At 43.6% G+C, this 13,677-nt stretch overlaps 1 pseudogene; it reads left to right on the top strand.

The window, feature by feature from the left end:
- Window positions 1-1,731: 1,731 nt before the first annotated feature.
- Window positions 1,732-13,677, top strand: part of LOC111160273 — a 28,259-nt pseudogene continuing 16,313 nt past the window's right edge.

The following is a 13,677-nucleotide window of genomic DNA, read 5'->3' as shown; positions in this document are numbered from 1 at the left end:
TTTAATGTTTCTTTTGTTCTCAAATAGTTCGGCATCCCTGGCTTAGGAGATTCTAGGTGAAAGAAGAAGCAACTCTTATTCTGGAAGCAGCCAGAAGAGGGATGAGTTGGGAAGTAGGGGAGTCGCCATAACTGAAGCCTCGATGCGTGTCAATCACTACAGGATTCCTGGTGAAACCCACACTGTCAATCAGAAGACACACCTGTGTAGGTGGACTGGGAATGACGCTACCCCACGCAAAACTATTCTGGTTGGAAAATCTTCCAAATTTTCAGTCTGGTTCGTTGATTACTCCCTTTTTGCAAAAAAGCAGGACTCGTTAAAAGAGGGTGGGCTTGGGACGCCTGGGTGGCTCAGTTGTTTAAGCAGCTGCCTTCGGCTCAGGTCATGATCCCAGCATCCTGGGATCGAGTCTCACATTGGGCTCCTTATTCTGTGGGGAGCCTGCTTCTCCCTCTGCCTGCCACTCTGTCTGCCTGTGCTCGCTCGCTCGCTCTCTTTCTGACAAATAAATAAATAAAATCTTTAAAAAAAAAAAAAAGAGGGTGGGCCTGTTTCTACCTTGGAGGTTTAGTTACTAGAAACTGTAATTGGTTTTCATCCTAACCTAGTTTTCACCCATAGGACCAAACCACAGCCTATACTCGGAAGTTATCCCAGTTAGACTCCAACGCCATGTCATTAAAATAGTCACTAATGGGGGCACCTGGGTGGCTCAGTGGGTTAAAGCCTCTGCCTTCGGCTCAGGTCGTGATCCCAGGGTCCTGGGATCGAGCCCCGCATCGGGCTCTCTGCTCGGTGGGGAGCCTGCTTCCTCCTCTCTCTCTCTGCCTGCCTCTCTGCCTACTTCTGTCAAATAGATAAATAAAATCTTAAAAAAAAAAAAATAGTCACTAATGCACTGGGTGTCTGTGTTATGTGCATTATTTAGAAAGTCTGGCCAATTCGATTACAATTTCCTGACAGTGTTTAAGTTAGGAAGGGCTGGTAAAGTGTTAACAGACAAAATTTGAAAAGGAGAAGGAAGTAGGATCCTGTTCAGCTGTCACTGAAAAGCTTAAGGTTCTTAATTTTTCACCATGCGTTTGAATCCCTGCTCTGTGCAGGAAGTACTCAGGAGGCCCTGCGGGCATTACGAGAGAGCAGAGACATAAAAAGAGTCTTGGACCTCAAGGGACAGAGAGTCTAATAGGAAAGTGAAGGTAAGACTTGAGTTACCTTCAATACTTGATACACTCCGGAAATAAACAGAAGTGCGTGGCGAAGAGCATAGGCTTGGGATTTAGAATCACAGGACAGAGTTCTAAAGTAAAGGTCACTAACATACAGGAGGTCAAGAACCCATAGGTCCGAGTACCGGACGGACTGTCTGTAGGAACCACAAAGTCATTCAGTGTTTCACCGGGACTGGGGGTGGAAAAGAGAACCACGGCTCTGATGACTAAGAGCAGAGGGTAGCAGGAAGAGTTTTTATTTGAGGATCAAAGGATAATATAGTTGGTAGAGACTCGCAGGTCTCCTGATGTTCACGGGTTTGTAAAATGCCCTCCCGGGAGTGTGGGAGGGACCTGCGACTTGCTTCTCACCATTGGAATATGGCGGAGGTGAAGGAACGCTGCTCCCCTGACTACATTATGTGAGACTCCATCTTCTCAGCACACTGACTTTGGTCTCCCTCTTGGGTGCTGGCTTTGAAGAATCAGCTGCCGTGAATCCTACCGCTGCAAGGAAATGAATTCTGTCAACAGCCTGAGTGAGCTCGGAAGCCCACCCTCCCCCAGCCAAGCCCCCAGCGGAGACCCAGCCCCGGCCTGGACCGCAGCCTGCAGCAGGCCTAGCTAAGTCATGCCCAGCTTCTTGACCTACAGAAATGGTGAAATAATGAATGTATATTGCATTAAGCCACTGAGCTTGTGGTAATCTGTAATGCAGCGTACAAAAATAACGCAGGTAGCAATTTAAGACTTCTGGGGCTGACCAAGACAGAGGAAGACCAGGATAGTCTCTGTCAGCCGCTGAATACAACAAAAAACTAGATGAAGTACAGTGTAATACAAAACTACAGTAATGCAAAGCAAACAAAAGCTGGTAGAGTAGGGAGCAAACTCAAAACTTGGGGAGGTAACCTGCACGGGGGTGAGCGTCTCATACCCTTTTCTCTTGCAGTCACCGAGCTGTGCTGCGGCAGTGGTGGCACAGACAGCCCGAACTGCAAGGACCCCATCTTCCTGAACATGGGATTTGGAAAAGCAGCTCTTGTGAGCTAGACAGTGTGGGGGGCATCCCAGACCTCTGAATGCTATGTATAAATGTTCCCATATCTGGGTTCACCCTCATTCAGGTCAGGCGCGTCCGGGACAGACCCCGAACAGCAGAGCACAGGCTTTGAGAAACAAGAGAAATAAAAATCACCAGGCTCCAGGGGAGTTTAACCGGACTCGGAATCTGTACAACACATTCCAACTGTCCAGAATAAAATCCAAAATTACTCCTTATACGAAGAACCGGGAAAACGTACCAGCCGCCAAGACAAAAGATAAGGATGCTACTACCTCTCAGACGACCCGGGTACGGGAATTATCAAAGCTCTTCAAAGCAGCTATTACAACTTTGCTCCAGGAGACAATAAAGGTAAATACACCTGAAACAAATGTCAATTTAGGAGTTCACAGCAGATAAATAGAAACTATAAAAATAGAACCACCTGGAAATTTTAGAGCTGACAAATAAAAACCTGAATGAAGCACTTTACTGGACGGGCCATGGAAGAACGGACACGACAGAGGCAGAGTCTGTCAACTTAATAGAGCGACCAAAATGGTCCAATCTGAAGAACAGAGAGGAAAAAAGATTGAAAAGAAAAATAATGAAGAGCCTCATGGACCCTAAGGATAATACCATGTTACAGGACTTTCAGATGCAGAAGAGAAGGAGACATTGTGGAGAAAATGACGGTGGAAAGCTCCCCAACGTGCTGATACATATAAATTCACAGACTGGAAAAGCTCTGTGGACGCTAACTGGGATAAGCTAAAGGAAAGCACACTGGGACACACACAGCACGCACCAGGTCCAAGCAGCCGGCTCCGAAAGGATGTGTGTGCCCTACGGCTCCAGCTCCAGGGCGCGCCGGAGGAAGAAAAATCACAGGAGCAGAAGACGGCCCAGCGACTACCTGGGGGCAGGGCTGGAGTAAGAGACTGACTACAAAGGGGCAGAGCAAGGGAATGTTTCTGGAGGGCGATGGAAGTCTCGACCGCGATGGTGGTCACATGCGCGCAGACGGTGTGAGCACGCCGCACGCATTCGCTGAAACTCACACAGCTGTACGGCAGAGTGAACGGTACTGTATGCAAACTTTCAAAACGTGAATAAAAAGAACAAAATCAAAAGTAAAAAAAATCATGATTTATAAATGGTCATGGGGGGGGTGGCTCTGGAGAATGCTGAATCCTCCCCCTCATGTCCCCGCCCCCTCCATTCCTGGTCTGATTAAATGGATGGGGCGGGGGTACTTGAGGGGCGGGATACAGGGCTAAAGATAAAGGTCTTCACTCCCCACAGGACCCGTATACCATAAGGCACGGGGGAAGATTTGGAGAAGACGACCAAGAAACTTAGGAACAGATGACCACAGGGACCTTTACTTTGGAAGGATGGAGGAGAACATGGAAAAATCAGTTGGCCTAAAGGTATTTTAAAGAACTCTGACATGACTTTCATTTTAGAATGAATACAGACTTCAGCCCCACGGTTTAGCTCTAGAGAGTCACTGTTGCGTCCGCACCACCAAACCCGAACAAAACCCAGCTGTGCCGCAGGAGCAGCAACGGCAGCCTGACTGAGCAGACTCCTTAAGAAGCAGTACCTCTCTGGGCGGCTGTGCGGCTCAGTCGGCTAAGAGTCTATCTTCAGCTCAGGTTATGACCCCAGGGTCCTGGGATCGCGTCCCGCACTGGGTTCCCCGCTCGGCAGGGAGTCTGCTTCTCTGTATCTTCTTCCATTGGCTTTTCATCACCGAACAAATGATGTTCCTCTTGGGAGTTGGCTTTTCTCCGAACAATCAAGGTGATTACTCCATCTGCCGTTTTTGCCTGACAGCTCCCTCCACTCCACTGGTAACTGTACCCCAATTTCCCTCACTTGAACTCCATGGACTTTTGGGGCAGTGACTCCATCAAAGGGTACTGCATTCCTGGGCCGTCCACTAGATTCAGAGATGACTCTAATGGTCAGGAATGAACCGAATTGTATCAGAGGAATGGAAGCTGCCGGAGCAACCCCAGCCGCGGTAGGCCTGAACATGAAGCCAACGCCACGGAAGAGAAGCTAAGAAAGAGAGTGAGAACGGAGTCTGCGGCACAGGGACCTATGTCCCTTGAGCCCAGAAACACGCGGTTTCTGCGGCCTGGCACCTCAGCGCCTTGCCCTTGCCTGGCCCTCCTAGACACTCCTTGGAATGCGAATCCTGAACCACGTGGGAGACAGCTGGAGCAGATGCCTCTCCCCGCCTGCTCCCTCCAAGGCCCGGCCGTTGGTGCCGGCTACCCACATTCCGCAGGCTGCGGAGCCTGGCTTTTCAGTGTTTCCTTCAAGGTCGTCAGCTGCCTCCTAGCATCCCCAAAGTCTCTCTTTCCCTCTCCCTTTAAACTGTACAGAGTCACTTTTTGTTGCTTGTAACCAAAGAACACTAACAAACGTTTCTCAATAATCTATTTAATTTAGGCTTATTCAGGAAGAGGAAGTGCTGACTGGATTCAGCACTATTTAATTAATTATGCTTTGTCTCAAAACTAATCAGGTTCAGTAAACATTTTAACCACTATAAAAACTGCCTTAGTATTACTACATTAACTTGTCAATTACAGATACAGGAGTCCTACGTGTCATTTTGTAAAAACCTTTTTATTTCATTTCTGAGTTTAAAGCAGCCTCCAATTGAAGATGACACAATAATTTTTAATGTTGCTCCACTTTCACAGTCAATTTATATGACACTGGAATATGTGTACTTTAAATATGCTTAAAATAACAGAAGCAAATCTCCAACCAGTCTCTCAGACACAGCAGTCTTGCCGCCGTGTGCTGGTGCGTAAGCCACAGAATGGTTATCAATAATGAGCAGGATTTCATTGTTTGCTAAAAAATTTCAAAGTATGTACTGTATAACCAGTGCTAAGCATCCTTTCCCCAAGTGTCTACTTGCAACTACTAAGGAATCTGAAGGTGGCAAACTACGCTGGCTATGGATTTCCTGCCTCGGAGCTCCACACTTAGCTTTTTGGCCTCTGTGAAAACCCATGTGGACCTTTGAACGTTTTTCCTCCGCCAGCTGGCACGATGCTAAGCTTGTTCAGTAGAGGGCGCTGGAGAGATACGGCAGAAGAATTTTCTCCCAGCAGGCTCCTTGCAATGCCCTCAGCCCCCCAGCAACGTTCCAGTCAGCTTCCACCGTCACCCCCCTCCCCGGCTGAGTTCTCCACCATCCCACAAGCCATGGGTGTGCCCTCTTCAATGAGGTGTGGGCCTCAGCCTGGAGGTTCTCAGAGGGTGCCCCATCTCAGCCCCGGGGACAGTGGCTCCTCCTTGTATCTGCTAGTCCCACATTCTTTTTTTTTTTTTTAAAGATTTATTTACTTATTTGACAGATAGAGATGACAAGTAGGCAGAGAGGCAGGCAGAGAGAGGGGGAAGCAGGCTCCCTGCGGAGCAGAGAGCCCAATGCGGGGCTCGATCCCAGCACCCTGGGATCATGACACGAGCCGAAGGCAGAGGCTTAACCCACTGAGCCACCCAGGCTCAGTTTCTCTCTCCTGACTGATGAAGGAATCCTTAAATTAGAGCCTATTTCAATTCGGTCAATAAGCTGGAGACTTTAATACTGTCACACCAACAAGTACATACAATTCCCACATGTATCTCAATGGCGAACAGATGACATCGCAGCATAAAACTGTAAGTTAAACTTAACACACAGACCTCAAATATGGAACCTGATAGCGGGGCGGGGGGGTTCTATATGCCTGAATTTGGCTAATACGACTTGCCCGGTATTTTTTTTTTTAACTCCATTATACTTCTATGCTCTAAAACTTGTGGTACATCTGGACAAATTTAGAAAAGGCTCTCCTTCATGATTATGAAAAGGAAAGGACAAAGTCCCAGCCACAGGAGCGCAGGGCAGCCACTAAAGCAAGGAAGCCGGCGCCTGGGGCACTTATCAATGAGAGCTCTGGGCTGCACATGATCTCCAGGGTAGCTTTCTATTAGGAAATTCTGCAATTCTGTGAACTAAAAAGACTGTTAACTGTAGATTCAGTTTCGGGAGCCATTAAACTAACTTGTGCTCAACGTTGGATTCTAATTTGGGAGAGCAGGCAAGTGCGCAGGACCTGAGCAGAAATAGCTTCATGACAATCTGCACAAGGGGAAAGTCAAATATAAAAAGAGATGATACCACCATCCACCCAGTGCTCTGATCTGGGAACGTCTGTGGAATTCAGGGTTTGTATGTGAGGACAGTAGGAAGGAAGATTTCGGGGGTTTGTACAGGAGTCATAAGCTGATAAAGGAGTCAAATGCCTGCCACAACAGTTTCTATAATGAAATGTAAGGTAGAAAAAATGATTGACCAATTATATTTGTGCAAAAAAACCCCACAGGTATTAAAAGGATTGTTAATATTTCACATTAAAAATGTGAAATGTAAAAAACTTGTATTTCAGAAATGATGAGCAAGTAAACCTACCTGAGAAATACCAGTTACAGAAAAAATTTTTAATTTTCTGTATTACTTTTAAACACATGCCAAGTCCAGAGAGATGCTAGGGGAAGCACCTGGGTAAGAAAAGAAGTGCTCTATAATTTGCTGTACCATTCTTATATATATTCAGTTTAGTCTTTAGCCATTCAGCAAACAGAGGGCAGTGAACTGCTTCCTGAGCCAGGCTGAGGCCCCGACCCGCTCAGTCCCATGCACATTAACAAGTATTTACCGGTCACAGACTGTTGTCCCTGCACTCTACACCGCTGCTTTGGAATTACTGCCTTAAACCCACAATTCTCATACTCAAAGTCTGGAATCTGGTAGGAACTGTGTACCCAATGTTATGTTCACACACCAATTTCTGAAAGCGAATGTTTCCGAGATGCCTGGCTGGCTCAATCTGCAGAGCATGCGGTCTTGGGTTGTAAGTTCGAGCCCCACACTGCATGTAGAGATTATTCAAAAATTTTTTTTAAATTCTGAAAAGCAGGGCACCTGGGTAGCTCAGTGGGTTAAAGCCTCTGCCTTCGGCTCAGGTTATGATCCCAGGGTCCTGGGATTGAGCCCCGCATCGCATTGGGCTCTCTGCTCAGCGGGGAGCCTGCTTCCCCCTCTCTCTCTGCCTGCCACGCTGTGTACTTGTGATCTCTGTCAAATAAATAAATAAAATCTTTAAAAAAAAAAAAAATTCTGAAAAGCAAATGTTTCCCATTCTCATAAAGTCACCTTACTGCTAGTTGCAAACATTCTGGCTTTCTTAAAAAAGAAAAAGGAAAAAAAAAAAAAAGGTCTAGAACTGGCCTCCTTAAAGGATTTTAATGGAAACACATCTAGTAAGGATTAATGTAAGTACTCAAAGCTAACCTACAATTTGCCCTATAGTGAAAGCAATTACCAATTTACCAAATTATGTTACTATTCATCATTCAACTCCTCTCTCTGTCCTCTATGGCTTCTCATTAACCATGAGAACACACATCAGTTCTATAAGGAATGAGAAAGTTTCCCTAGCACTCAGATCTAAAAATAAGGTTTTCAGGGTATACCTCACAATAGGTGACAGAGTCAGGCAGTGGACAGCCTCTTTCATGCCCTGGAGCATGCACTGGGGAGGTTTTATTAAACCATCTCTTGCAACCTCTCATAGCCAAAAGCATGATGGGAAAACTCAGGAAACTCTCAAAAACCCAGCAGTTCTCTGGGGAACCAAGGCAACATGTACAAATATATGAAGGTTTCTGATGGTTTTGCTTAATCCAAACAAATAACCTAGAAAATCAAGCAATCCTCCATAAATATCAAGTCCATCTGAAAAAATACTAGGGCGGCAAATAGTTTGAGGTTCTAGTCTTTAGAAAAACTAATGATGACAATACTTGTCATTTACTAAATACTGGGCTAGGACTAGGGCTTTTGAATAGACATTCTCATTCATTCCTCAAAAGTACCTTGTTGAGGGGTGCCTCAATGAAACTGGGTGCCTAGATGAAAATGGATTTAAGAGACTTGGTAGAGCATGAGACTCTGGATCTTGGGGTCATGAGTTTGAGCCCCATATTAAGCATAGAGCGGACTTAAAAAAAAAAACAAACCTTGTTGAGATGGATTATCACCTGCATCTTAACGGAGAAGAATCAAAAGCTCAGGGGGCTCTCAGTGAGTGGCCCAACGTAACACAGACAGTAAGTGACAGAGCTGTCACCCAAGCGGAGGTCTGATGGAATTTCAAGCATGTGCTGCACCCCCAGAGAGCACGTATTTGTTACTGTAGCCCAAGAGTGAGAGCCATCTGCTTCAGACTTAAGATAAACTGATGATAAGGCTGACCTCATTTCTTCAAAATAGAAGAGCCCACCCAAACAGTCTCTCAGATGCTCATTACTTACTGTACAAGCAAAACTACTATAAAAGACCCAAAATACAACATCCGCAAGATGTTTCTCCCACCACCCCCCCAACCCCAGTCCAGAGGCTGGCCAGGCATCACTGTTGCATGAGGTCATCTAGGGACCCAAAGTTCTTCTCACTCACTAGAAGAGGGAAAGAGGAACTGGAGAGCAACCATTCCTTTGGGTTTGTGACCTAGAAGTTCACATTTCTGCTCACATCCAATTAATCAGAACTTATTCAAATGCCCTTATCTATATCCAAAGGCTGGGGAAAATGTCTCTATGTGCACATCTAAAACTTCTTCCAAAAGGAGGAAGGAGAGAAAACATTCCAGGAGGATAATCCTAGCCTTTGGAATGACGGATGGCCTGCCCACCTCCACATGGAGATAAAAAACTTTTTCCAAAACAAAACAGGTACATATACACATACATAAATTTGAGCCTGTGTGTTATTTGGACAAATGATACAAAAATCAAGCCCCCAACATTCAACTCATACAGAATATGACCAAAATGACTTTAGGCAGAAACTTCTTCAAAGGATCAAGATGTGACCAGTTAGTTACCAGCTAATGGCTATAGAAAAATCTTAGCAACGCTTCTATGGAATGACAGGACATCCCAAGGTTCTCAGTAAATCTTCCACAATGAATTTGTTATAAAATACCAAATATTATGGAATCTAAGATGCCTTCAAATATAAGAAGCACCATTAATTTATGCGCCACTAAGAAAAATGATGGCAATTACACCATGAGACGCCATTATCTGAAAGACGCATATGCCAACCTCAGAGGTGCTGAAGGTGAGGAAATTATGTTTCTTAGAACAAACGAAATATCGTATGCCCCTGACAAAAATAAATCAAATTGATCTACCCTATGCGATTTCTGGCTAAAAACCAATTGAATTTTAGAAGATAAATTATTATAGTTGCTATCAAGCCATTCTTTATGATGAGAATATAAATAGATATATTGAGGCCATACCTATAGATCATGAATTAAATTTAAAAAAAAAAAACCAATTCTATGGGAAAGACAGACAGCTACCTTATAACACATTCATTACAATTTGCTAAGTAAGGGGTGCTGTGATACCACATGATGGGGGAGCGTCCTGGCCAAGTCAGGAGAGCATGGAAGGTCTCCAGTGGAAGTGAGCTAAGTTCTGAAGGATAAGGGAGCCAGGGCAAGGGAGACAACATGGAGGAAGCTCTGCAGTGGGAAGGAACATGGCACAGTTGAGAAACAGCAAGATGATTATGGGCTTAAAGTATGGGAGCAATGAAGAAATGGCTAGCTACAACTCTGGCTACTATGGAGAATGGATTTTAAAAGACTAAGAGTAGACAAGTGGAAACCAACAAGTAGGCTCCTGCTGCCAGTCTAAGAGAGTTTAGACCTGGTACCTCAGATCTGAGGAGCAATAGAGGATTGGGGGTAGAAAGCAGGGTCTGAAAAGTATTCAGGAGACAGAATGAACAGGACTTGGTGATTAAGTGCAAATGGGCATTAGGGAGAGGGAGGCATCAAGAGCAACCCTTAGGTTTCCCACCAGTGTGACTAAGTAGATGATGGTGTCATTTACCGAGATAAACACTGGAGAAGGGCATGTTGACTTTGAGATGCTTGAGCATTAAATTGGGAAGGAAGCCAGCAGCTAGATTTGTAATTCTGGATTCAGAGGAAAGATTCAGCAGGAGAAAAATCTAGAGAGATGTCAATGTAGAGTTATAAATCAAAGCCATGCCCATAGCTGAGGTCAATAGGGAAGGGGTTAGAATAAACAGAAAAGAAGGCCTGCGACAGAGGCTTAAGGAACACCAGCGTTTAAAGGTCAGGCTCAGATGGATGAGACAGTCATTCAAACATCCGCTCATTATGTATGCATCAATTACTAATTAATAACTGGCCAGTGTGCCACTCTGTTTTAGGTATAAGGATATCCAGAGAACAAAATATGTCAGACCCCTATTTATTAGGGAGCTTACAGTTTAGCAGGTAAACAAATAAAAACCACAAGTAAATAAACAAGGTAATTTCAGTTTGTGTTAAGTGTCAGGAAGAAAAGAAAACCGGCACTGCGACTCAAATACCATGAGCAGCCCTAACGTCGGTGATGAAATTTCCAAAATGATGAGTAACTACTGAGAAAATTCCAGACATAGTATAGTCTTTCCTCAACTTAAACGGGAGTTACTTTCCTGGAAAATTCAATGCATATTATTACAATAGCACAAAAAACTATATATACCTGTAAAATAGGTTCTGCACTAAGAGAAGCTGATTTTTCTGGCCCAGGCACTACAGAACAGCCAGCATCTGGCTCTCGCCCACTACACACCACTGTGGCTGACCCCAATCACATGATGCCCTAACATTATCTCCATACTTCCAAATGCCCCTCAAAAGGGTTAGTACCACCCCTGCTGAGAACAACTGCTTTAAGGCAACAAAGTATACGCTGTGCTTAATGACACAGTCTAAGAAGGTCTCTATACTAGACTTTACAGCTGGAGACATTTCCACCACGTGGCAGTTTCTTTCATTCGGAATCTGCTAATGGGAGTGCCAACGTATGTGCCAGCCAACGTTGTGTGTCCTGCCTTCACAGAGCTTACACTGTAGAAAACTGTAGTAAATACACAGTAACTTGAAAAGAAGACGATCCAGAATGTGGCTCTTACGTTTTAAATCTATATACCTTGTGTCTCTCAGGTAAAAGTATAAAAAGTTTCCCCGAAAATTAATGTTATCTTCCCCATTACCTGTTACTTATTTATGGGCACCTGTACCACAAAATAGATTTAAACATTCAGCTCCCAACAGGTGGCACCCAACACTGGAAAAGCAACTGCAGAGTTTCATATCCTACTGAAGAAGTTTCTACAGCCTAAGAATACAGACAGTAGAGTAGCACCTATTAGTGGAAAAGATGCTAATTATAATGACCCTTTGGACTCTAAATAAATACGCTCAAGAGAAAAGCAAAGGGAGGGAACTGCGAGTTTTTAACCAAGGAACCATTAACACTCAGGAGCAATCTGTGAGAATAAATTCACAGATGGGCAAGTGCAGAGAAGAAATTCTGATGTTGCAAAGATGTGATGAGGAGGACACAGGTGGTAATATTGCTAATTAGTATAGTGCCTCGGTATACAGCTGACCACTGTCTTAATTTACACTGTCCATGATCCTGAGTTCACTTTAGGGAATTTTCCAAACTTAAAAGAAAGGTACGGTTGAAATGATCCTTTATATAAAATTTTGCATTCAGCTATTTTCATTTCTAACAAGGTATTCTCACACTAAAACTTCACAAGTATTAATTTTTAATTACAACATAATACCTTCACTGTGTCGGCAGACTATAGTTTTCTTAACAATTCCCCCATTGTTTTCTTAGGAGTTCCCGTTTTATACTATTTTCATCACTAATCCCCTTTTGTGTAGTTTGTTCAGTATTTGTGATTATTCTAGTTTATTCTCTATTTGTGATTATTGTCTTAGATTTCCAGAAAGAGACTCACTAAAACAAAAGGGTATAATTAAGAGTTTCAGTACTTATAAGCAAACTGTTATCTGAAGTATTTTAATAACGTATACTTTTATTAGCTGGATCTTATAAGAGTGTTTCTTTCAAAACATTCTCATAAGCACAGAGTATTATAATTTTTAATCTTTGCTAATCAAACAGAAAAAGTATCTCATTGGCCTTAATTTATATTTCAATTATTACTGAATATTTCCCCCTATATTTGTTAATCTGCTTAAACTTTATTTTCTGTGAACTGACTTTCTGGGGGGGGGTGTTTTATTAAGTAGGCTCCACACCCAGAGTGGGAGCTCCATCTGGGGCTTCAATTCACGACCCTGAGATCAAGAGTCAGATGCTTAGGGGCACCTGGGTGGCTCAGTGGTAAAGCATTTGCCTTCAGCTTAGGTCATGATCCCAGGGTCCTAGGATTGAGTCCCACAAGCTCTGGCTCCCTGCTCAGCGGGCAGCCTGCTTCTCCCTTTCCCACTGCCCCCTGCTTGTATTCCCTCTCTCGCTGCCTGTCAAATAAATAAAATCTTTAAAAAATAATAATAAGGGGTGCCTGGGTGGCTCAGTGGTTTAAGCCTCTAGCTTCAGCTCAGGTCATGATCTCAGGGTCCTGGGACGGAGCCCCGCATCGGGCTCTCTGCTCAGCAGGGAGCCTGCTTCCCCCCCCCACCCCCCGCCCCCCGCCCTTGCCTGCTATCTATGCAAGCTTGTGATCTCTGTCTGTCAAATAAATAAATAAAATAAAAAAGAATTGAAAATAAATAAATAAATAAAAAGAAACTTATTAAAAAAAAAAGAGATGCTTAACCAACTGAGCCACCTAGGTGCTCTGTGCATTGACTGTTTATATCTTCTGGTATATTCCTCAGGTTCTTAGTAGGCTTTTTCCTTATCAATTTATAAAAGTTTCTATATGCTAAGTGATTAACCATTTATCATGTTGCTATAAATATTTTGCCAGTCTTTTGTTTGCCTTTTAATTATTTTTGACATTCAGAAGTTTCAAATTTCCATAAAATCCCACAAAAAGCTGTCATGAGATTTTACTCTTAATCCAGAAACATTCCCTAAATTTGCTATTTTCTTTTCTAGATTTCTCAGGTTTTTTTTTTAAATACAGATGATGCTTTATTTAAATTTTATTTAGGTAGAAAAAAAATAAATTATATTTAGGTGTATGGTAGACATTAGGATTTACCTTGCTTTCTTTCTGAATCAAGTAGCTACCAGAATGCCTGGGCATCATTTACTGTCCCAGGACTAAATGACCCCTCCTTACTCAAGTCACCTGTAACACTGGCTCTTCATATATCAAAGTCACATATAACAGATGGGCCTGAAGACCATTTTGCTCCATTCATAACTGGGTGTTTCTGCCAGGACCACACTATTTTAGTTATTCCAGTTTCATAAAATTTTGCTTATCTGCTACCACTAGTTTCCCTCATTACTCCTTTTTTTTTTTTTTTT

The sequence above is a fragment of the Enhydra lutris genome, unplaced genomic scaffold, assembly GCF_002288905.1.
Source record: "Enhydra lutris kenyoni isolate GAN:26980312 unplaced genomic scaffold, ASM228890v2 scaffoldscaffold75, whole genome shotgun sequence".
Lineage (NCBI taxonomy): Eukaryota > Metazoa > Chordata > Mammalia > Carnivora > Mustelidae > Enhydra > Enhydra lutris.
This window is presented reverse-complemented; position numbering and strand designations above follow the sequence as displayed.